This window comes from Grampus griseus (genome assembly GCF_964374135.1).
Source record: "Grampus griseus genome assembly, chromosome: 11".
In the NCBI taxonomy this organism is placed as follows: domain Eukaryota; kingdom Metazoa; phylum Chordata; class Mammalia; order Artiodactyla; family Delphinidae; genus Grampus; species Grampus griseus.
Window position 1 is genome coordinate 84,842,453 of NC_139005.1, and position 23,858 is coordinate 84,866,310.

General features: G+C 44.8%; 1 pseudogene across 1 annotated transcript in view; it reads right to left on the reverse strand.

Annotated features, from left to right (window-relative positions):
• Nucleotides 1-23,858, reverse strand: part of LOC309829931 (putative tetratricopeptide repeat protein 41) — a 67,086-nt pseudogene that overhangs the window by 18,197 nt on the left and 25,031 nt on the right. Inside the window, exons 7-12 of the transcript in view lie at nt 18,459-18,547; nt 17,070-17,209; nt 11,319-11,494; nt 6,945-7,097; nt 6,249-6,397; nt 2,182-2,314 (exon numbers count right to left, since the gene is read on the reverse strand). The product of the transcript in view is annotated as a putative tetratricopeptide repeat protein 41 (transcript). The remainder of the gene's footprint in view (nt 1-2,181; nt 2,315-6,248; nt 6,398-6,944; nt 7,098-11,318; nt 11,495-17,069; nt 17,210-18,458; nt 18,548-23,858) is intronic.

Genomic DNA, 23,858 nt, shown 5'->3' on the forward strand with positions numbered 1-23,858 from the left:
AAAATTAGGCAAAGCAACCAGATCAGGTAAACTAGTCCCTTTCCCATAAATGTTCTCTAGATTTGCGTCTGCAATTTCTGTTTATAAACAAAATCTTTACTCAGCCAGGACACGCTTACTGGGAGAAAAAAAAGTACACACACGCACACGCACGCGCGTGCACACACACACACACACACACACACACACACCTAAATCTGTAGAGTGAAAATAGAAAATATTCTTTCCCTGCAGATATCAAGTATCTTAAGCCTTTTTTGTCAGCAAATGACTAGGCTGAGAGCAATCCTGTTTTACTGTAATATGGATGACAAGCATACATGCTGGGGGAAGCGGTTGATTTAGGTCAGGGTTTCCTAGTCTTGGCGCTGTTGACACCTTGGGCTGGGTGATGTTTTATTGTCGGGGGCTGTCCTGGGCACTGTAAGGTGTTTAGCAGCCTCTCAGGCCTCCACCCACTGAATGTGCACCCCCCACCCCGAGCCAGGACAATCCAGTTTCTCCAGACTTTTTGTCCTGAGAGTCAAAATCAGCCCGGGGTTAAAAAACACCCTTTAAGGCTGAAGTAGATTGTGCCCTGTGGCAATGAGATTTCAGGAGCCCTGACAGTGTTGCAAAATTTTTCTAGTTGTAGCATTTATAGAAACTGAGATTTCTAGTGTAGCCTACTTAAAGAAAGAAACAAAGCTGCCCAAGGGCCCAGAGGTCTCTGTTGGACCCTCATTGAACCCTCACTCTATTTGAACCCACTCACTGGAGGCACAAAAGTTGGGAAGTGCTGTCTGTGGGAATCACATCCCTGACTACACCTACCGCACCCTTCAGCTGTGGCCTGTCCCCAGCCTCCTATCCAAACATTATTTGCAGCCTCCAATTCAACTCTCATTCTCCTCAGTTCCCAAGTCTGGCAGTGATGCTCCAGGCAAATGACAGAATTCATGTGTGGCAACTATTTGCAGAACAAGCTAATGGGCTACTGAGTCAAATAAGTACTGAGGCAGTAAAACATGAGGTCCTGCTACCCTGGTCCCTGGCAACAGCAGAACCTGGAAAGCAGGACCTTTCTCTCAGAGGCCCCTGAGTTCTTCAACAGTGACCCTGGAGGACCACCCCTAAAATGTCAGTAAATTCCACCTAACCAATCTAGTACCAGGGATGAAGAGACTCAACAGTCACTATAAACCACAGGTAATAATAGCAACATTCTGGTGGAAGAAACTCAGACAGAATCAGAACTCCTCCCATGAAGGGAAACAGAACAGTATGACAGAAGCAACAGAGACCAAGAGGAGGCAAGAGACCCAAACCCAATCCTCCTGGTAAGATTTAAGGCCAAAATTTTTCATTTCAATTTTTTTAACTTTCGTTTTACGTTTCAAATGTTTATCTTTAATCAGGAAATCTCTGCACCAGATCTGAGGCACTGAGTCCCATGAGTAAAATCAAAAGTGGGCCCATCGTGTTATTTCTGGTCACATGTTACTTTAGCAACACAGGAATAAGTATGAAAAGGCTACTGCTATAGAAACTGCATCTTAAAACAGAACTGGAAGGAAGAAGGGAAACTACACTGACAGGAGAGGGGTGTGGTTCGGCATGGTGCTTTGCCTACAAAAGAATGAAAAATGGGATGGAAAGGACTTTTAAAAGATATCTTTCTGTTGTGGTACGAATGTTTATGTCCCCCTTAAAATTCTTATGTTGAAATCCTAACCCCTGAGATGATGGTATTAGGAGGTGGGGCCTTTGAGAGGTGATAAGGCCATGAAGATAGAGCCCTTACGAATGGGATTAGTGCCCCTTATAAGAGAGACCCCAGAGAGCTCTCAGCCCCTTTCTTCCACTATGTGAGGACACGGTGAGAAAACAGTTGTCTTTGAACCAGGAGATGCGCCCTCACCAAATCTGCTGGCACCTTGATCTTGGACTTTCCAGGCTCCAGAACTGTGAGAAATAAAATTCTGTTGTTTAACCCACCCAGTGTACTTATAGCAACAGACTAAGACACTTACCTAATGAGGGAAGGCAAATAAGCCGCAAAAAAAAAAAAAAAGTTGAAAGTATGTGGAACAGGAGTTGCTTGCTTCAAAAATGAAGGCTTTTTTAAAAATAAGCAAAGTATGCAGGTGAGACGGAGGGAAAAGTCATCTGCTTCTAACAGAAATACATCAAAGCAATTACCTAATTTACACAAGGTATCACTTAGGCTAATGCTCAGCTGCTTCCTGACGAGTGAGGAGCTGGCCAGAGTGCCTGCATTTTCCTTTATTTTTATCACTGGTTTATAATATTCAATTGCTTGCTTCCTTTGCATCTAGAAACGAGAAATCTAATTAAGGCTTTGCATCCAAGAAGCATGGCATTCATCCATTTATCCAACAAACATTCACGGAATGCTGGCACTGGGGCTGCGGTTCAGAAATGAGGAAGACTAACCCTTGCCCTCTGAGAATTTCCCGGGGTAGGAGGAGAGACTGGAGGGTGAAACGGAGGACCAGCCACCTGTGAAGGACACTGAGTGCAAACCTAGGGGTTTGGGACTTTAATATTGAAGAGTTTTCATTAAGACAGTGATGTGATCCAACCTGCGTTTTAGAAAATTCACCTGGGTGCAAGTGCGGAGGATAAACTGAAGCAGGTGAGGCTATGGGAGGGGAGACCAGTTGGTCCAGAGGAAGAATGATAAGGGTCTGAGCTAATGCAGTGGCCACAGATGTGACCGAAGACCTGCTAAGTCCTGGCGTCACATGGAATGTGGTGGTCCTGGTGCTGGGAGCGCTGGCATCTGCACGTGCAGTAGGATGATGAGGTTAGGAGCTTGAGCTCTGAGGCCAAGCGTGCCTGGTAGTGACGCGGTGGTTAGGCACCACGGCTCTGCAATCAGACTCCCCTGGTGCTAATCCTGGCCTTACCATTTGAAAGCTAGTCAAGCATCCTAATCTCCTAATCTTCGGTTTTCTCGTGTTCAAGATGAGGATGACAGAGCTGTTGTGAGGATTAAATGAGAAAATGTATGGAGTGGGTTTAGCATGGTGACGGATAATAAATACCACGAAAATGTGTCATTAAAGATGGTGTCTGTACTGGGTGAGATGGGAGAAGATGCATTTTGTCAGGGAGAGGGGTGGATGTTTTCAGGCTTGAGAATGTTGACTCTGGGCTGCCCAAAGACCCAAACGGAGATGCCCAACAGGCAGATGGCTGCACACGTGTGCAGCTGATGATGGAGGTCTGAGAAGGAGATGGAGACGAGAAGCCATCGCCTTAGGGAATGCTGGCTGAAGCCCTGGGCACGGGCGAGGTCGCGGCACCGCGGCTGATACATGTAGAGTCCAAGAACTGAACCCAAGAGAGCACCACCATCTGGACGAGAGTCGGGAAGAGAAAGAGGAAACCCACGAAAGAAACCGAGAAGGCATCATCAGAGAAGATGGCCATGAGGGTGGGTAGCTCAGAAACCAGGAGAGCGTATCTCAGGAGGGGAGCCATGGATGCTGTCAAAACCTCCAGCAGCAGACGACCAACAAGATCAAAGTGCAAAGAGACACAACGAGGATGTTCCTGATGATGTTCATGGCAGCAGGCGAAACGGAGTTGGGTGGAGGGAGAGGCGAGTAACGTCAGCGGCAAGTGAGGCAATGGAGACACTTGTCTGTGGAGGGGACACGGATGAAAGGACAGCTGCTGATGAATGGATACAAAGTGGAGAGAGAGAGCAATGACATTCACTGATTTCACTGAGAACATATCCCCGTTCCTCTTAAGCCAGTTTGCTCATTCTTCTCTGTCCTGGGGGAAGGGGGCGCCAGGGGGAGGGGGGAGTTGGGGGAGGGTTACTTTTAATTTTGTAATTTGACCTCATGAATCCATCCCTACCTATCCCCACTCTCCAAGGCCCCTTAGGACCCTCTGATCATTTCCCTAGTGCATGAGAGCTGTTTTGAGGGCCCCTGGCCACCAAGACAAAGGATCTCCACATGTTTGAGAGGTGAGTTCAGTGGCACAGCGAAAATCTCCCAGTCTTAACCAATGTGGAAGGTGCGGTCACCTAAGGACAACCTTCAGGAAGGATAAAGGCTTCTCGGTCATTTCAGAAGGCTGACGGTTGACAATGAGGTCTGGAAAGAAGACTGCCAAGTACGGTCAGCTCCTCTGACACAGAGGCCATGCACACTGAACGGCGGCAGTGTTAAGTGTCTGATGAGTCACACGCTGCCAGCCCTGGATTCATGGTGGGGCAGCCCAGGCCACAGAGATGACTCAGTCAGTAAGCTACGTGTTTAGATTTCCCTTTTATGAGGCAATGGTTCTACTGTCAAGCTTTTTGCTTCTCTAAAGAAGGTCCTGTTCTCTGCTCACAGTGCTGACCTTAAGAGGAACAAAAGTAGGCTTACGTAGTGTCAAGTGCCTCAAAAATTCCCTGCTGGGGAGCAAAAGAATAATACTAAGAACTCAATTTATCAATTCAGTGCGCCAGGCGTTCTTCCAAGCACTTTACATAGAAGATCTCTCAGTTCTCACCATCATCCTGCAAGGAAAACACTACCACACTCTCGTTTTACCAATGAGGAAACAAATGAGACACCAACATGCTAAGTACGCGCCCAGGTTCTCACCGTTACCAAGCGGCAGAAACAAAATTTGAATCCAGGCAACAGGACCCCAGAGCCCAGCATCTCAGCACTACTGTAGAGCACTGGTAACTTTACCCTTAGAAACCCCTTTATTGGGGCTACTCTTTTCAAGGTAAATATTCTTCGAAAGGGTTAACACTGATCTACAGTTCTGCGTTAGAGATGAGTCACATCACATTTTCCTCGGGAGCAAAAGCCAGAAGAGAAGAGGTCACCTCCCTGGTGAGAGGAAAATTCTCTCAAGGATGGTGGAAAGGGAAAAGTGAAAGGCAGGACAGCCAACAGGGCGGGGAGAGGGAGGAGCTACAAAAACAAAACCTCACAACTTTACAATTTCACCTAGAGCGTCCCTGGCCCTTCAGCCAGCTGAACTGGCTGTGCAGGGGTGCAGGCTGGGCCAAAGGAAGGGGGTGGTGGACTCTCTGTGGACTCACAGAGAACTTTCTCTCATACCAACCTATCAAAGGAAGAAGTGGTCGAGCTTGGCAAATCCTAACACAGATTAGATCCGGACGGTAATACCTACAACCCCTCTTTTTTTTGTTTGTCTGTTTTTTGTGGGGTTTTTTTGCGGTACGCGGGCCTCTCACTGCTGTGGCCTCTCCCGTTGCGGAGCACAGGCTCCGGACGCGCAGCCTCAGCGGCCATGGCTCACGGGCCCAGCCGCTTCGCGGCATGTGGGATCCTACCGGACCGGGTCACGAACCCGTGTCCCCTGCATCGGCAGGCGGACTCTCAACCACTGCGCCACCAGGGAAGCCCTACAACCCCTCTTTTAAACACAGACGCTGACAGTCTCTCCTGACCAAACTCTACTCAGGCTCCTCTGAGCAATTTTCAACTAGGCCCCAACCTTTGGACTTCGGTGTTCTTCTCTGCATTGTCCAACCAGCGAGAATCCTCACCGGCACCATCCCCCAGGTGACGTCTGATCACCCTGGCCTGCCTTCAGCAAGAATCCTGTTATGTCTGTTTAGCCAGAATCCAGCCCCATCCGAACCCCCGACGTTTCCTCTTAGTAACTTTCCATCTACTGACCCCGCATACCCCGCTGCTTTTCCATGTATTTGGAGGTGAGTCCAATCTGTCTCTGCCGCTGCAGAACCCCTTTGCACGGAGAGCCGAGGAAAGCCCCACACGTGGCAAGAGAGTGACAGGTCTTCCCCGGCGAGGAGGGGTGGCAGGAAAGTGGGGTCTGAGGCACTGCAGGCTCTGGCCTAGGTCTTGCAGAAGACAGACCAGTGGGGTGTGGTACCGGAGACACAGTCCACAGAGGCCTGAAGTACAATGCATACATCTTCCTCACAGGGCCCGGGGTGATGCTGGGAGACACTCACGATGGCATTGTCCTCCTTTTTACTTTTCCTCCTGTGAAAACCTCTACACGGTTTGTGGGCTAGGAGCTCCTTTCAAATATATCATGGTCGGTGTCCTGACAAATAGATCAGGGCAGAACTCTCAGGCACAGTGAGTTTCTCTGCACAAGGCTGGAAGCGAAGAAGTGAGATGCCCCGATGAGTGACCCCTGACCTCCCTGTCACTAGTGGGGTTTTTTGGGGGGACCAGGGGTGGGGAAAGGAGACACACTACTTGAAACATTTCATAAAAACTTACCTTTCACTATGTCTCAGTGGGAAAAACAGTAAATCCGCTAAAAATTCCATAATTTCTCCAACTAGGAGGTTTTTCTCGCCAAACTCCTCCTGATATTTAAGCCTTCTTGAAATTTCATCTTTGCAAGAGAAGCGTTTCCGGCAGCAGATCTGAAAATAAAATGCATGTGCGTAACTTACTGGGCACGATACATGTTGGCTACCTTCATTGTGCCACCAAAAATAATGCTCATAAACGTCCTTTATTCTATACAGGATGACACAGAACAGCAGAGCAGTTTATATTAGCAGAGACTTGAGACTTTCAAAGTGATCGATAAGATGTGTGTACATCTTTATAAGAAACTAGGGCACTACACTCAACCACAGCACTATGGACATTTGGGGCCGGATAGTGTGTTGCGAAGGGTCCTGTATAATGTTTGCCATCTCCCCTGGCCTGTACCCACTAGGTGCCAATAACGACACCCGCAGTCATGACAAGCTAACGCGTCTCCAGACACTGCCAAAGGCCCCATAGGGCGCAATCCTGCCCCGGGTTGAGAACCACTTAATCAGAGGATGGAAACGTTACAATTCATCCTTTCTTAACCTAATCAGTTAGTTGGGAAATGGATTAGCGAGGGTGGGTTAAGTATATTAATCATAACCGTAACAGCTAGTACAGAAAATAAAACATTTTCAAGCAAAAACACACGTTTCCATCAGAACACCTTCAGTGTATTTCATGGTAGCCTGGTCACAGGTGTTGTTGTCCACCTGCTGGACATTTCAGTAGCACATTGCAGAATACGATTTTCTTTTAAGTACTCCTTAGATGCTGACTTTGCCAGGTTGTTCAGCACTCTGCCTGCAGGGAATAAATTTTGGCAAAGAAGATGATGCTCAAGGCTTTTTTTCCACAGAAGAGTTAAGATGTCACTAGGCAGGTCATTTAATATCATTTCTTCCTCGCTGCCAACAGCTGGGTTTTTTCTTAATAAATCAATCACTGACCTACATTGCATGGAGTTGGTTTTTCTATAACGAATTTGTGTGTGTGCAGAAGTTATAGGGCTGAGGAGCTGAGGCAATAGACTGAAACCAAATCCAAGTCTGTTTTGCAAATGAACCGGTCAGAAACAGAGTGAGAATACGGATGTAGTGAAACCAGCCATCACCATGGTAACCAAGTCCTAGAGAAGGCAAGCCGGTACAGCCTTGCAATAAGAAACAATAAACTGGTACAGCCTTACAACAAGAAACACGTGAATAAGCCCCATAAGCCTAATTAATAAGTAATGGGCTGTACCTAGATACACGCTGCCTTGGGAATGTACCCTTTGCAAAGGCCTAAAATTTGCTAGTTATTGAAAGTTAGATATTCTACCAATAATAGACTTCTAAAAAGTAGACAGTTTTATGGTTTTCTAAGCCATACTTTCTTACGGAAAGAGATAAAAACCATAATTATATTTCAAGAAGGTGTTACTAGAGCATTGCTAGCAGTAAACAAAGTAGATTTAACTCCCTGTGCCAAGGAATTTAGTATTAAATAAAGGATTACCATTAAATTATCAAAAAGCATCTTTCCCATCATCAATAGTACCCCATTCATTGCCCAGTGCCCACTCCAGGGCCTCAGGCCTTGCATCTGCACACCAGGGAGGGACAGCCATGTACCTGGTCTCCCTATGTCCATTCTCCATACAGCAGCAAACGTGACCTCAAAACAGAAATCAGGCGATGTCATCCCCAGCCTAACTCCTGCAAGGCTTTCCCTCGCACTGATAATAAAATCCAAATGTTTCCTGGGGCCCGAGGCCCTGAAGGATGTGAGCCCAGATGCCTCCTGTCCTTTGTTCACAAAGGCTTCTTTTTTTTTTTTTAATTTTCTTATTTAAGTATAGCTGATTTACAATGTTGTGTTAGTTTCTGGTATACAGCAAAGTGATTCAATTATATATATATAGATATATATATAGATAGATAGATAGATATAGATATATAAAAACACATGTGTGTACTTTTTCAGATTCCTTTCCATTATATGTTGTTACAAGACAGTGAATATAGTTCCTTGTGCCACACACACAGCAGGTCACAAAGGCCTCTTTTCATTGCTAGGACAAGCCGAGCCCTCTCCCACCTCAGGGCTCTGCACACGATGTTCCCTCTGCCACGAATGCCCCCATCCCCACCACATGCGGCTCCTGCAGTCTGTCACGTCTCAGCTTCAATGTCCCCTCCTGGAGATGCCCCTTGACCACCCTTTCACAGGTGGTCCCTCCCCCTGCTTATGCTCTACCTCCATCTCGTTTGTGTCTCTCACTGCATTTAGTACAGCCTGTAATTACTGCATGTGTCCGCTCCCTTGTGTGTCATGTGTCACCTCTTTTCGGGGGCAGCATTGGTGACTCTGTCCTGTTCAAGCCGCTGGACTCAAAACAGTGTCTGGTGCACAACAGGTGCTCAGTAAAGAGTTTTTGAATGTGTCAGCCCTGGTCAGGCTGGAATCCCCTCCCCTCCCCCTTTATCTGCTTGCCTAGACCCTGAATCCCCACCTGACCCTCATCAAGAGACCGGAAGTACAGTGCACTCCCATCAAAGCTGCTGCTAGGGCTTCCCTCGTGGCGCAGTGGTTGAGAGTCCGCCTGCCAATGCAGGGGACACGGGTTCGTGACCCGGTCCGGGAAGATCCCACATGCCGCGGAGCGGTTGGGCCTGTGAGCCATGGCCGCTGGGCTTGCGCGTCCAGAGCCTGTGCTCCGCAACGGGAGAGGCTACAGCAGCGAGAGGCCCGCGTACCGCAAAAAAAAAAAAAAAAAAAAGCTGCTGCTAATGACACTGATCTACCTCTGAGCATCCCTGTTCACCAGGAGCCGGCCCCACCTGCTGTTTTCACCCCCTTGGAGAACCACACTTGTCTATACCAGGCCAAGGTCTGCCAAAATCCTCGGAACTCTGTGCTTTCGAAAGCCCGGCTGGCTCTAGAAGGCCAGTCCCAGAACCCACAGAAGTGTCCCTGGTTCCCACACTGGTTTCCTCTGCTCACCAAGGTCCCAGCATGTCCATGACCAGCCCTGCCTACATTAGGATGACTTAGAAGCTAGCCTCTATGTATGGAGGATTAGAGCTTTATAAATGCCAGTGCTAGAAGAGATGCCACATAGCAAGGAGTAATGCGGTCAGGCTTTAGGGTCAGATAGGCCTAGTTTGGACCCCCAGCTCCAGAGGTGCTAGCTGCGGGAGCTGACGTAGTTGATTTCACCTCTCTGACCTTCAGTTTCTTCATCTGTAAAGTGGGGTAACAAAACATACCACGTGAGGTATATTTGAAGGTAAAAGAGCTTGTGAGCATAACGTGCCTTGTACATTGTAAGCATGAAACGAATGATAACTGTTACTATACAAGTGGATTTACAGGTGAAATGCAGAGGGTAAGTAGCTTGCCCAAGGTGACCTTTGATCTTACAGTAGCCTGTAAAAACAGCTGTGATTCTCCATGCCAACCTGTACCCAACTCCCCTTTGCAATGCCACTCTGCACCAGAGTCTCTTTCTCTGCCATGGAATAAAGCCTGATGACTTGCTGTGACCAATCGAATGCAGCAGAGGGGGTGTCATGCCAGTTCTGAGCCTAGGCGTAAACCTGTGCTCTCCCTCTCGGAATTGTGCAACCACTGGGTGAGCAGGCCTGGGCTGTCTTCCCGAAGGATGAGGAACACGTGACCCGAACCCTGTCACCCAGCCAGACAACCACCGGACATCTGAGTGAAGTCCTCTGAGACCAGCCAGCCCCACTGGCCCTGCCAGCGGATCACAGATGTTTGCCTGAGCCCAGCCCAGATCTGCTGAGCCTACCCTGGACCAGGGGGATCCCCTTGGTGGCCCATAGACATGGGCAGTAATAGGTGGCTGTTGGTTTTATTTTATTTTATTTTTTATTTTTTGCATGTGATTGAGTATTTATTCTAAACCAGGTATTCTACATCCATTTTTTTTTTTTGCTCCTTGCAACAATAATATGAGGTGAAAACCATTAGCATTTTAGAGTTAAGGAAACAAACCGAGGTACAGGGAGTGTCATTATGTTGCCATGGGTCATGACCATGCAACTAGTAAGTGGTAGAGACTCAAGTCTCTCTGTCCTAAAGACTGAGCTCTACACACCCATGAGTTAACCTGTCATAGAAAAGTTCCTTCATATTCATATTCATCTGTATAGTGCAGCCTTTGGACTAGATGATCTTTTGCTTGTAGTTCAAAAAGAGTAGGACTGTAGCTCAGAAAGAGTATGATTCTTTGTTGGCTGTTGGTTTTAATCTGTTGAGTTTTGGGAGTGCTTTCTTATACAACATAAGATAATTGACACAGCCACTTAAATATGACATAATTCTAGACATTATGTTTAGTCTGAGTGTAAATCAGTGAGTAAAAATGCTTAGTATCTGCATTCACCGAACGTTCTTTGTTCCATTAGTGGTGCCACGGCAGCGTCGGGCATCAAATACTGGAGAACAAAAGAACGAGCTACCATGAAGGAGTACTTAACTATGCGTCAGGCACCATCCTGTGTGCTTTACGGTCTCCCTTGAACGCTTTTAGTCTCACAACGACCATGCAACGTAGGTGCTGTTTTTATTCCTATATTTTTACAAATATGACAACTGTGACCCAGAAAAGCTAAGTCTTGTGTCTAAAAGCAAAGAGCCAAAAAATAATAATTAAATTAAAATAATTAATACATAAGTAAATAACTTTTTTAAATAAATAAATAAATAAAAAGCAAAGAACCAGTAAGTGGAGAGGTGGGATTTGTACCCAGAAAGGCTGGCTTCACAGTCAAGCTCTGAGTGGCCCTCTTACTACTCAAAGCGTGTGAGGTACATCACAACAGCCTTCAACATTCTAAAAGGGTGGTCGGTCACAGGAGGAGCGCTCATGCTCAACCCTCACACACCCAGCAGCCCAACAAAAAGTCAAGCAAGCAAAGCACACACACCCATTCCCCTTTCTTCACAGTTGGGAAGAGCCCGGGAGTCTGACTCTGAACCACAAGAGTTTATGCCCTCTGCACGTGCCCACCCTACCTTTTTGCTTCACTAAGTCCTGGTTGTCTTTTAAGTTGCTGGATGAAAATTCCATCAGGTTGGACCACGCTTCCTGGAAATACCAGAAGCCTTCCTTCCTGAGTCATCCCTATTTCCAGATAGAGTTCCCCGATAGCATTCTGTACTTTGGGAAGCATTCCTGTCATGGACCAACTCTACACAAAATGAAAGAGAACACACTCCTGAGGGGGCACAGCGTTAGACTAGGCACAGCCGCCAGACACCCGCCCAAGAAAGGCTCATTTCATAGTGAACTTGCAAAAGATCGCATGCTTTACAGCATTTCTTGGGGAATTCTAAATACTTATGAGAGTTATAGAGAAACATTTATGGGGAGACACTGCAAACCAAAAATAAATTTTGGAAAATGTTTTCACAGGTTGTTAGTTAATGGTAATGAAAATTTTTGAAGGTAAGGATAACATGATGATGTCTTGCAGCTGTTAAACCTCCCAGAGGAGGTATTATTTAAAATCCTAATGAACACCTAAAAACGCTGTCTATGTGGACCTTGAATTCAAGTGTGACCAGAGATCTGCTAACTTTACGTTCGATACACTTTTGCTTAGAATTTCAATTCCCTTTCCTGGTTTAGCATGTTTATTTCAGGGGTACTTAAACTTCATTACCTTAAATCACTCCTCTATCAAAACCTTATCAATGCATAAGAATACACTAGTCAGTTATAATCTTTTAAATGAGAGTTAGTTATTTAAATAATAATGAGTTATTAATATTTCAGAAAACTTAATATTAACAAGACTATATGTGAATATGTTTGGTAACTAATAAAGCCCTATTCAAATGGTCAGTATTACCACCATCACTGGTTATGGAATACTTTATGCTGTACTGAAATATTAGCCCGGGACAGGACTGACTGAGCCTGGCTCCCTGGCGGGAATTCTTTCTGCTCTCCTGCACCTACTGAAAGTGACAGTCTATGGCTTGACCCAGAGCTTTCCAATAAGTGTCTTGCAAACAGGTTACACCTACTCTGAGATACTGATCTCAGCCCTGGAGGCAGCTGGTTGTGGTGTGGAATCCCTGGACCCATAGTCTTTTACACTCCCTCACGGGTATCTTTCAAAGTGCCCCTTTCTCGGCAGCTATCCTAGGTCTCAGCCCTAGTGCTCACACTTCCCATCCTCTACTTCAAGATGGCCTGCATGCTGACTTCACTGAGGTCAAACCTACTATGAAATTGCCCTCGGATATTGGTTAGGATCACGATTGGCTGCAATTAACAGAAAACCCAAACTAACAGTGGCTTGATTTCTCTCTCATGCAAAAGTCAGAAAGTGGATGACCCAGGGCTATAGACACACCACAATGTCAGAGACACGGTTCCTCTTATCTCACTGTTTGACCTTGCCTGACCTCCATTCCCAAGGACACCTCTTGGTCTAAAATGGCTGTTGCATCACCAGTCATCACAGCCACAATCCAAACAGCAGGAAGGAGGAAAGAGGAGAGGGAGGGCACACCTTTCACTTCATGGAAACTTCTCAGAAGTTATCCATAGCACCTCCATTTACATCCCATCAGCCAAAACTTAGGCATGTGCTCGTATCTAGCCTCAAGGGAAGCTGGGAAATGTAGTCTTCTTTCCAAACAGTCCAGGGTGGGGTGGGGACATTACTTACTACAAAAGGGGGACTAGATATTGGGAAATTACAGTCTCTGGTATACCTCACTTACCCTTTTCTTTTAAATTTCAAATTAGCAGTGTTTTCACCTATTTTCTTCCCTCCTGCCTATGCCAGAGGAAGGGATGCCCAACCTCCTTACCAAGGACCTGCCCCTTCCCAAGATCTCGAAGTCCTGTGTTCCTCACAGAGTCCCCACCAGCATCTCCAATCCACCTCTCTCCCTGGCTCATTTCCTCCTCCACACAAACACATAAATCCTGGATGAAACCTAACTTGAATCTGGTACTATCTTGACTTTTCATCTTTCTCCTTTTACTGACACACTTCTCAAACAGGTATTAACACATGTGCTTCCCCATTTCATTATCACACACTCACCTCTTAAAGCCCTGCAGTTTGGCTCCTGCCACATATACTCGCTTCCATCTCAGGGGTTACCACTGACCTTTGCTCACCAGACCTAGGGGCCTTCTTTCAGTCCTCACTTGCCCAGGCCTCTAAGGAGCAGTTGATGCTGTTAGCCACTCCCTCTTTGATTTGGGGAAACTAGGATATCCTTATTCTCTTCCAATCTCTTACTCCTGTACAGGTTTTTTCCCTTTCCTCCTTTTAAGGATAAGTAATTTTCCAATGACCAATTCCTACTGTCATTCAGAGATCTTGTCTCCTCATGGTTTTAGCATTCACATGTATGTAGATGTCTCTCCAGTCTCTTTCCAGACTTCTAATCCTATGTTTCCCCAGCTGGCTGGATACTCCCCTTGGGTATTTTTCCTGAACTGCAAACTCAGCAGTTTAAATGTTAAAAATTCATCATCCTCTCTCCAAATCCAGGCTCCTCTTTGAATTTCCCCACGTCCATCATCAGACTCAAATCCTCAGGGTTTCCTTGATTTCTCCCCATGTCATGGCCACATTTCCAATCAGTCTGAGTCAGGCAGAATCCCCTGTCACAGGGAGGACGACAGCTCCCAGTCTACCACCAGCCCACAGTGGTCCTTTGACCCTTGAGTCTCACTGCCCACATTGCCAGGAATACTAATCAGCATGTCAAATGCAGCCATATAGTGTCAGTATCCTCTTTATGAAGACATGCCTTTTATTCCCCTCTTACTCCAGGCCATCTGCTTCTTGAGGGCAGAGACCCCACGATCCAAGAATTGAGTTCTGTGCTTCATGGCTCTTCAGTAAACATTGGTCGATATGCCCAGTGATTGTGAAGCATTCTTAGGTCATGGTCTGTACTGGCCACCACCTATGGAGCCCTGACCGAGCAAAGCTCTTAAACTGCATAACCTTAGTGGATATCTGCAGAAACCCTAGGAAATAGGGATTATTACTCCTCTGTTACAAGCAGGGAAACTGAGGCTCAGTGAGGCTAAATCAATCCCCCAAGCTCACGTGGCTAGCCAGTAGGAGAACAAGGGTGTCCAACCCAGACCGGCCTATCTCCAAAGCCCTGCTCTGCACATTTTCTTAACAAGTGAGCCTCTGATGCATAAACAGAGGCCCCTTCACAAAAGTATCCTTTGGTTGTCCTGCAGCCTGGTGCACCTACCGTGAAATGCTAGGGGGAGAGTCATGAGACTTACTTTTTTAACAAGCATACTTGCTGCTATAAATCAGGGTTTCCCAGCCTCAGCACTATTGACTTCTATGCCATCTAATACTTTGACATGGGGGGCGGCAGGGCTGGCCTGTGTAGTGTAGGATGTTTAGAGCATCCCTGGCCTCTACCCACTAGATGCCGTTAGCAAGCTCCCCGCCAAGCTGTGACAACCAAAAGGTCTCCAACGTCGCCAGATTGTCCTTGACAAACAAAATTGCCTCCCAGTTGAAAACCTCTGCACCAAAACTTTAAAATAACCTAATCTGAAGAAATTACAAAAGTGGTTTGGCACAGAATGTATGTAGCACAAATAATAAGCTCTTTCCCCTCAAGAATGTTCAGTACATATTTCAAAGAAGTGGTTATTGCCCAAAATCGTTTTAGAACTTCTCTTTGGGAAGGGCCCTCAGAGCCTAAAAAAATTATTCTGATAGTCTCCATGATGGCTAATCCCAAAGAACTGTTGCAAAAATATTTTGAGAATACAATCATAAGACTGATGCCTCTGGAAGGAGTGCTTTGAAGTGGGAAATCCTCTCTGAACGTCTCAGCTTTGTCATGCTTCCCGTGCAGCCACCTTCTCCCTTCACCCCACCTACTCCACAGGTTACGCTTCAACACAGTTGGAGATGCTGGCAGTGACTGGGATCTCCATGAGGGCAGAAACTGTGCCCACCTTGCCTACTGCTATCATCCCAACTCCCAGCACAGAGCTCAGGCTGGGCAAGGCCCTCAGGGAATGTTAGCCGAGTGGAGGACTGAGTGAATGAATGAGTGAGTGACTCAGTGAGTGAACGAGTGAACGATTGAGTGAATGGCTGAGTGAATAGATGACCGAATGAGTGAGTTAATGAATGAATGAGTGAATGAGTCAGTGAATGAGTGAATGGATGAGGAAATGACTAAGTAAATGAGGGAATGGATGAATGAATGAATGGATGGATGAATGAACGAGTGGTCGACTGAGCGAATGGCTGAAATCAGGCATTCAGTGATGACCTAATAAAATAATTGGTGCTTTCCAGAAAGACACATGTCAGTGATGAAAATCTGGACCTCGTGGGGAAAAAAGTATTTGGTGCAGGGGGAAATTCCATAATCAAAATAAGATATCAGAGAATCACTGGACTCTACTCTCTGAAAATGCAAGAGTGGTCAAAATAGCTTAAGTCAAACTCTTATTATCTCTCACCCAGGCCTCAGTGACTTGTTAACCCACGGACGGTAATAACCAAACAGCTTAAGATCTCACCGTGTGCTGCGCATTGTCTGAAGTGCTCTGTGCTACCGCTCGCTTCACCCTGATAACAGCCCCGTGAGGCAGACCTTAGAACCCGCAACAATGAGAACTCTGAGTCCGAGGTTCAAATTTTTGCCAAAGCCGCAAGCAGGAAATGCCAAAGCGCTTGAAATCTGGGTCAGTCTGTAAATAGCCCAGGCTGATGCGCTACTCCACGCTACCTTCTAAGGACACAAAGTACTGGCAAATTCAAATTGATTCACTGATTCAGTTGTCACATTTACTGAGCACCCAGAGGTTGTAAGACACCATGGTACATACAAAAATTGGTAAACAAGCATGGCCTCTGCAATAAAGGGATTGCAGATCTTGAGTCTTATAAATCTCTTTAGATAGAATTCCTTCCAGAAAGATGTATGTTGATGGAGCAGAGACAGAGCTTTATGAACATGTGAAGGCCTTTGTTTTAAAACAAAAGTAGCTTTGTCTTGGGTTACATTACCCGTGGCCCATAAAATACTACAATCGGTAAACATTTATAATTTTTTAAAGGACAGTTAAATGTCATCCTAAGAACAGTTACAGTTATATGTCATGAGTGAAAGTTTCATTGTAACGAGCCCAAAAGTTTCTATTTCAGGAAAAGTAAATCAATAGAGGGACAAGATAATCAATCAACCTTCCCCAACATCTTTATGAAAATTATAACCACCTAGAGGGGTGGGATAGGGAGGGTGGGAGGGAGGCTCAAGAGGGAGGGGATATGGGAATATATGTATGCATATAGTTGATTCACTTTGTTGTACAACAGAAACTAACACAGTATTGTGAAGCAATTATACTCTAATAAAGATGTAGAAAAAAAGAAAATTATAACCAACTCTTTAAACAGTATTTTATTAGTTTATTTCAACCCACTACTCTCATTCCCATCTTGTTTTAGGAACATTCCTTTTTTCCCTCCAAAATGACACCTGTTGGTTTCATTCATTCAATCGTGACTCCCTTCTATTTACTGGTTGTCGTCACTAATACACAGTTTAGGACACGGATTAAAATCAAAGCTTCCTCACTGATGAACATAAGTAATAATTATTTATTATTCATTATTCATTAGTTCCTCTATTTGTGGACTAAATTATAAACAAACAAAGGTAAATGATATCTGAAAATACCTAACACAAGTTGAATAACGTTTGAAGGATTTAAAAAACTATTTCCCAATTTACCTGCACTAACATGTTCTCAACACTCAAGAATAACTCTTCTGCTTCATTGGTCTTGCCCAGAAGCTTCAGAAATCTCACAATAAAGGACATTAATCGGCATCTGTCAGTGGCAGTAACCTCAAAAAGTCTGCGTTCCAGCACTAGAATGGAAAGAAAAGTAAATAATCCTAAAGCATATTTGGAAGGGAACACAGAGTGCTTACCACTTCATCTTGATGCACGTTAAATATTAAATACATTTTCTATATTTCACTGTTTCTCTCTCAAAGCATCAGCACTTTGCTTTTATTAAGGTTTACATATATTACCAAGTATCTTAAACTACCACGTGAAAAATAAGTCAAGGCCTTCAACTAATCCTCGTATGTAAATTTGGAAAACCAGAGAGTCGAAAAAGAGTATTTCTCTAGCTCAATCCATATATTGTTGTCATTTGTATTTGGGAGTGATTTTCAGGCAAGAAATAAAAGGCGTTTAAATTTCTTATACAATTCTGCCCTCTGCTGCAACTGTCTTGAATTAGTAGCTTCAGCAGAAAGAACAAAATGTTAAAAGAACAAAATAGGGAGCATACCTCTGTGTGTGTGTGTGTGTGTGTGTGTGTGTGTGTGTGTGTGTGTGCGTGCGGTTATACCTTATCATATACAAATGAAAATATACAGAATTTTTGAACTTGAAGACTCAATTAAATACATGGTACCACACAGTCATCATTTTCAGAATTTCTCTTTCCAAACATTCCAGTATCTAAACTTCTACATTTGTCCATTTGTTACATTTCAAACTGTTGTGCCTAATGTGTCTGACACAAGTATACTCTTATTCCTCATCTGTTCCTTTGGACAAACTGTAGGCAACCCAGACCTTGGCTACCCTCTTGCTTTCTTTCTGCCAACCTTTCTGTGGATCCCCATTCATGCACGGAATAAATATTCAGTGAACACCAATGTGTCAGGCAGCATTCCAGGCTCTGAACACCAAGCACAGCAGACGAGGGTGCAGCCCTCAGCATCAGGGAGGCCGCCAGGAGCCTCTGAACCATAGCTATGGTGCCTTGGGTTGGGGAGCAAAAACTAAACAGAGCCAGGGGAGAGAGAGCGCTGAGGGCCAGAGTCCAAGACATTTGTCTGCAGTGGCTGTCTGAGCAAAGGGGCCTGAGGTGGGTAAAAGAACTGAAGGGTGGAGCTAAGTGATGCGGGACCCTAAGAACCAGAAGTGGCTGCTCAGAACAGGCAAAAAAGGGCAGTGTGGACACAAAGCTAAGGGACAGGATCCTGTCTAGAAGTGGGACTTTCGCACATTCCAAGAGGGCTACTAAGTCCAGACTCCTGTCAAGAGCTCAGGTTGGGATGGATGGTGTTCATCACTAAGGGGCCATTCAGCACCCACACCATGCCTGGTGTCGCTCCAGGCACTGGGGGTACAGCAGTGAACACGAGAGGTAGAGCCCTGCTTTCAAGGAGCTTATACTCCAGCAGCTGGGAGGGTCAGAGGCAGGGGAGAGGGGAGCAGAGACAGACAATTTTAAGAGGAAACAAGACAAAGTCTGGTAGCAGTAAAAGCTATGCAAAGAATTAAAACATGTTAACATAACAGAGAATGACTAAGTACAACGTTAGATTGGGAGGTCACCCTGAGAGGGTGACACTGCAGCGAGATCTAAATAACCAGAAAGAACCAGTACTACAATGAGTGGGAAGAACATTCCTGGCAGAGGAAACAGCTGGTGCCAAGGCCCAAAGGCAGAATGTACTTGAAGGACAGAAAGAAAGCCAGGGTCTTACAAAATGATGCTACCCAGCCATGGAGGGGCCAGATTGTATAGGGCATTGTAGGCTAAACTGAGGAGTTTAGATCTTAGTATAAGTGCAACAGCAGACTAGTGGAGTTGTCTTAATCTGCGAAGTGACATGATCTGGTTTACATTCTTAAAAACTCATCTTGGCTACTATGTAGACAATGGACTTTGTAGGAACAAAAATGAAAGTAGGAAGACCAGTTCAGAGGCTGTTATAACAGGCCAAGGGAGAGCGGATGGTGGCTAGGGCTCACTAGAGGGATGCTAGTGAAAAGCCGAGGTTAGTATGACACCTCTAACCTCTCCTCTTCAACATCATCCTGGGAGTCCTAGCTAGTGCAGTAAGACAGGAAAAGGAAATAAAAGATATATATATATATATGGAAGGAAGAAATAAAACAGTCTTTCTTCACAAATGACATGATAGTCTATGTAGAAAATCCAAAAAAATAAAATACCTCCTGGAAATAATAAGCATTTATAGCAAGGTTACAGGATACAAGATTAACATTCAAAGGCAATTGTGGGACTTCCCTGGTGGTCCAGTGGTAAAGAATCTGCCTTCCAATGCAGGGGACGTGGGTTCAATCCCTGGTCAGGGAAATAAGATCCCACATGCCATGGGGCAACTAAGCCTGTGCGCCACAACTACTAAGCCCACACGCCTCAACTAGAGAGCCCATGTGCCACAGCTACAGATCCCACATGGTCTGGAGCCCGGGAGCCGCAACTAGAGAGAATACATGCACTGCAAGGAAAGATCCCACATGCTGCAACTAAGACCCAATGCAGCCAAAAGAAAAAAAAAGGCCAATTGCTCTCCTATGTACCAGCAATGAACAACTGGAATTAGAGATTTAAAACATATTACTATTTATAATAGAACACCAAAAATGAAGTACTTAGGTATAAATCTAACAAAATATGTATATGATCTATATGCATAACACTATCAAAGTCTGATGAAAGATATCAGAGAAGATCTAAATAAATAGACATACCATGTTGATGGATTGGAACGCTCAGCACTGTTAAGATACTTGACCTATAGATTAAATGCAATCCCAAAAAAAATCTTGTATAGATGTCCAACCAACCTTTGACAAAGCAGCAAAGACAATTCAATGGAGCTTGTCTAATTGACAAATGGTGCTGGAATAATTGGACATTCTTGTGTAAAAAAAATTAATCTAGACACAGACATTACACTTTCACCAAAAAATTACTCAAAATTGATAATAGACCTAAATATAAAATGAAATACTATAAAACTTTTAGAAGGAAATGCAGAAGAAAAGCTATGTGCCCTTGGATTTGGTGATGAGTTACAATACCAAAGGCACAATTCATGAAAAAATATTAAGTTAGACTTTATTAAAATTTAATACTTCTGCTCTGTGAAAGCCACTATTAAGAGAACGAAAAGACAAGCCACAGGGGCTTCCCTGGTGGCGCAGTGGTTGAGAGTCCACCTGCCGATGCAGGGGACACGGGTTCGTGCCCCGGTCCGGGAAGATCCCACATGCCGCGGAGCGGCTGGGCCCGTGAGCCATGGCCACTGAGCCTGCGCATCCGGAGGCTGTGCTCCGCAACGGGAGAGGCCACAACAGTGAGAGGCCCGCGTACAGCTAAAAAAAAAAAAAAAAAAAAAAGACAAGCCACAGATTGGGAGAAAATATTTGTAAAATATGTATCTGATAAAGGATTTCTATCCAAAATACATAAAGAACTCTTAAAACTCAACAATAAGATATGTAAAGATGCTCAACATTATTTGCCATTAGGGAATTGCAAATTAAAACAATAAGATATCACCACACACCTATTAGAATGACTAAAATCAAAAAAGTTGACAATACCAAATGCCAGCAAGGATATAGAACAACAGAAACTCTCATCCACTGCTCATGGGAATGCAAAATGGTACAGTCCCTTCAGAAGACGATTTGGCAGTTTCTTATAAAGCTAAACATAGTCTTACCATACAGTCCAGCAATCATGTTCCTAGGTATTTACTCAACTGATTAATAAACTTTGCATGAAAATGTTTATAGCAAACGTTTGTCCCTCAATAGGTGAACAGGTAAACTGTGGTACATTCGTACCCTGGAATACTATTCAGCATTAAAAAGAAATGAGGGGCTTCCCTGGTGGCGCAGTGATTGAGAGTCCGCCTGCCGATGCAGGGGACACAGGTTCATGCCCCGGACTGGGAAGATCCCACATGCCGCGGAGCAGCTGAGCCCGTGGGCCCGTGAGCCATGGCCGCTGAGCCTGCACGTCCGGAGCCTGTGCTCCGCAATGCAAGAGGCCACAACAGTGAGAGGCCCTCATACCGCAAAAAAAAAAAAAAAAGAAATGAGGTGTTGGGATTTCCCTGGTGGCACAGTGGTTGAGAATCCGCCTGCCAATGCAGGGTACACAGGTTTGATCCCTGGTCCGGGAAGATTCCACATGCCGCAGAGCCACTAAGCCTGTGCTCCACAACTACTGAGCCTGAGTTCTACAGCCCGCAAGCCACAACTACTGAGCCCATGTGCCACAAATACTGAGTCCGTGGTCTAGAGCCCGTGAACCACAGCTACTGAGCCTGCGTCCCACAACTACTGAAGCCCGCATGCCTAGAGCCCGAGCTCCACAACAAGCGAAGCCACCGCAATGAGACGCCTGCGCACTGCAACAAAGAGTAGTCCCCGCTCGCCGCAACTAGAGAAAAAGCCCGCGCGCAGCAACAAAGACCCAACGCAGCCATAAGTAAGTAAGTAAATAAATAAATATATTTCTACTACTAAAAACAGAAAGAAAGAAAGAAATGAGGTGTCAAGCCATGAAAAGACATGGAGGAATCTTAAATGCATATTCTTTGCGGGCCTCTCACCGTTGTGGCCTCTCCCGCTGCCGAGCAGAGGCTCCGGACGCGCAGGCTCAGCGGCCAAGGCTCACGGGCCCAGCAGCTCTGCAGCATGTGGGATCCTCCCGGACCGGGGGCACGAACCCGTGTCCCCTGCATCGGCAGGTGACCTCTCAACCACTGCGCCACCAGGGAAGCCCTTAAATGCATATTCTAATCACAACTGTGTATAACATCCCTGACAGCTTAGAGAAGGGCAGTGATGGTGGAGGTGGACACGTTTGAGAAACATTTACGAAGTAAAAACTGCCAGGACTCAGTGATGAAACGTATTTGGGGAGGGGATAAAGGAGAGAAAAGTGTCAAGGATTACTCCAAGGTGGTAAATTGAGAGACAGTCCCTGGAACAGACCCTGTTTTGGAGGGATGTTCATGAGTTCAGTTTTAGATGTGTTGGGTTTGAGGAGCTTTGAAGACATCACTCAGGTGGAAAGTAGGTCGTTGGGTATGTGAATCTGGGGCTCAGACGATAAGCATGGCTGAGGAAGTAAATGTGTGAGTCACATACACATGAACAATCACTGAAGCCATAGACACAGGTAATATTCTTACAATGGAATTAATGAATGAGAGAAGAGCCTTAAGGAATTCTAACACTTAGAAGCCAGGTAGAAGAGGAGGAACTAAAAAAGAGACAGAAAAGCTACAGCCAGAGAGATGGAAGATGAACCATGGGAGTATATACCAGTAAAACAGAGACCAGAATGTTTAGAAGAGGAGGGCCAGGTCAAAAAATCCATTGACGGGGCTTCCCTGGTGGCGCAGTGGTTGAAAGTCCGCCTGCCGATGCAGGGGCCACGGGTTCGTGCCCCAGTCCGGGAAGATCCCACATGCAGTGGAGCGGCTGGGCCCGTGAGCCATGGCCGCTGAGCCTGCGCGTCCGGAGCCTGTGCTCCGCAACGGGAGAGGCCACAACAGTGAGAGGTACCGCCAAAAAAAAAAAAAAAAAATCCATTGACGCTAAGAAGTAAAGTCAGACAAGGACTGAAAATGTTCTTTGGATGACCTGTTCGTGATTTTGCCTATTTTTACTGAAGTGTTCATCATTTTCTTATTGATTTTAAGAGCATTTTTATATATTAGAAATATTGCTATTAATTCTTTGCCTGTTGTGTGTGTTACAAATATTTTTCCCAGTTATCACTTGCCTTGTAGTTGTGTTTCTGACTTTCTCAGAGTTGATTTGTGTTGTTTTGTTTTACATATGGGAACTTCATGTGTTTATTTAGACAGATTTATCAATTATCTTCTCTTTCATGATTTACTCTTTTGTTTTCTTGCTTAGACTCATCCATATTTTCTCATAGTTTTCTTTATATAGAATTTCACTTTCTTATATTTAACTCTAATCCTCCTGGAATTTATTTTCGTGCAATGTTTCAGGTAACTTAACTATATTTACCAAATAGTGTATCATTATCACAGCACTATTTATTCCATAATCCATCTAATTTGAAAAGCTTCTATCATTTACTAATTTCTTATATCTGCACCTGAGTCTGTCTGAGCATTCTATTTTGTTCAACTGAGCTATTTTTGCTGCCAGTAGCATTTTTTAAATTATTATTATTGCTTCATAATATGTTTAAATAACTTGAAATTCAAATTGCTCTCATTATTTTAAACTCTTACTCTCGTATATTTTTTCTCCAAGAATTTTGGAATCATTATGAAAATTTAGAAATGTTTTCATCCCATTGGGGTTTCAGTTAGAATTGTCTTACGTCTATAAACCAATTGGGGAAGAACTGACAGCTTTATAACGCTGAGTTGCCCCATCCTAGAATATGGTATGTCTCCCTACATACTGAAATCTTATTTTCTGTAATTCTGAAGCTTTTTTATAAGAATAAAGATTGTGCACATTTCTTATTAAATTTATTCTTAGATATTTCATATTTTCTGTGGCCATAGCAAATTGTGCCTTTTATTCTTTTAATTTTTCTGTAGAGCGATTTTGTCCCATTTACCCAAAATATTTAGAGATTCTGGAGGTAGCAAGGGCAAAGATTCATACATTAATCATGAAAAGCTGGTGTTTTCCCATGTACTACAATCTTCTGACAAGATTCTGGAATGT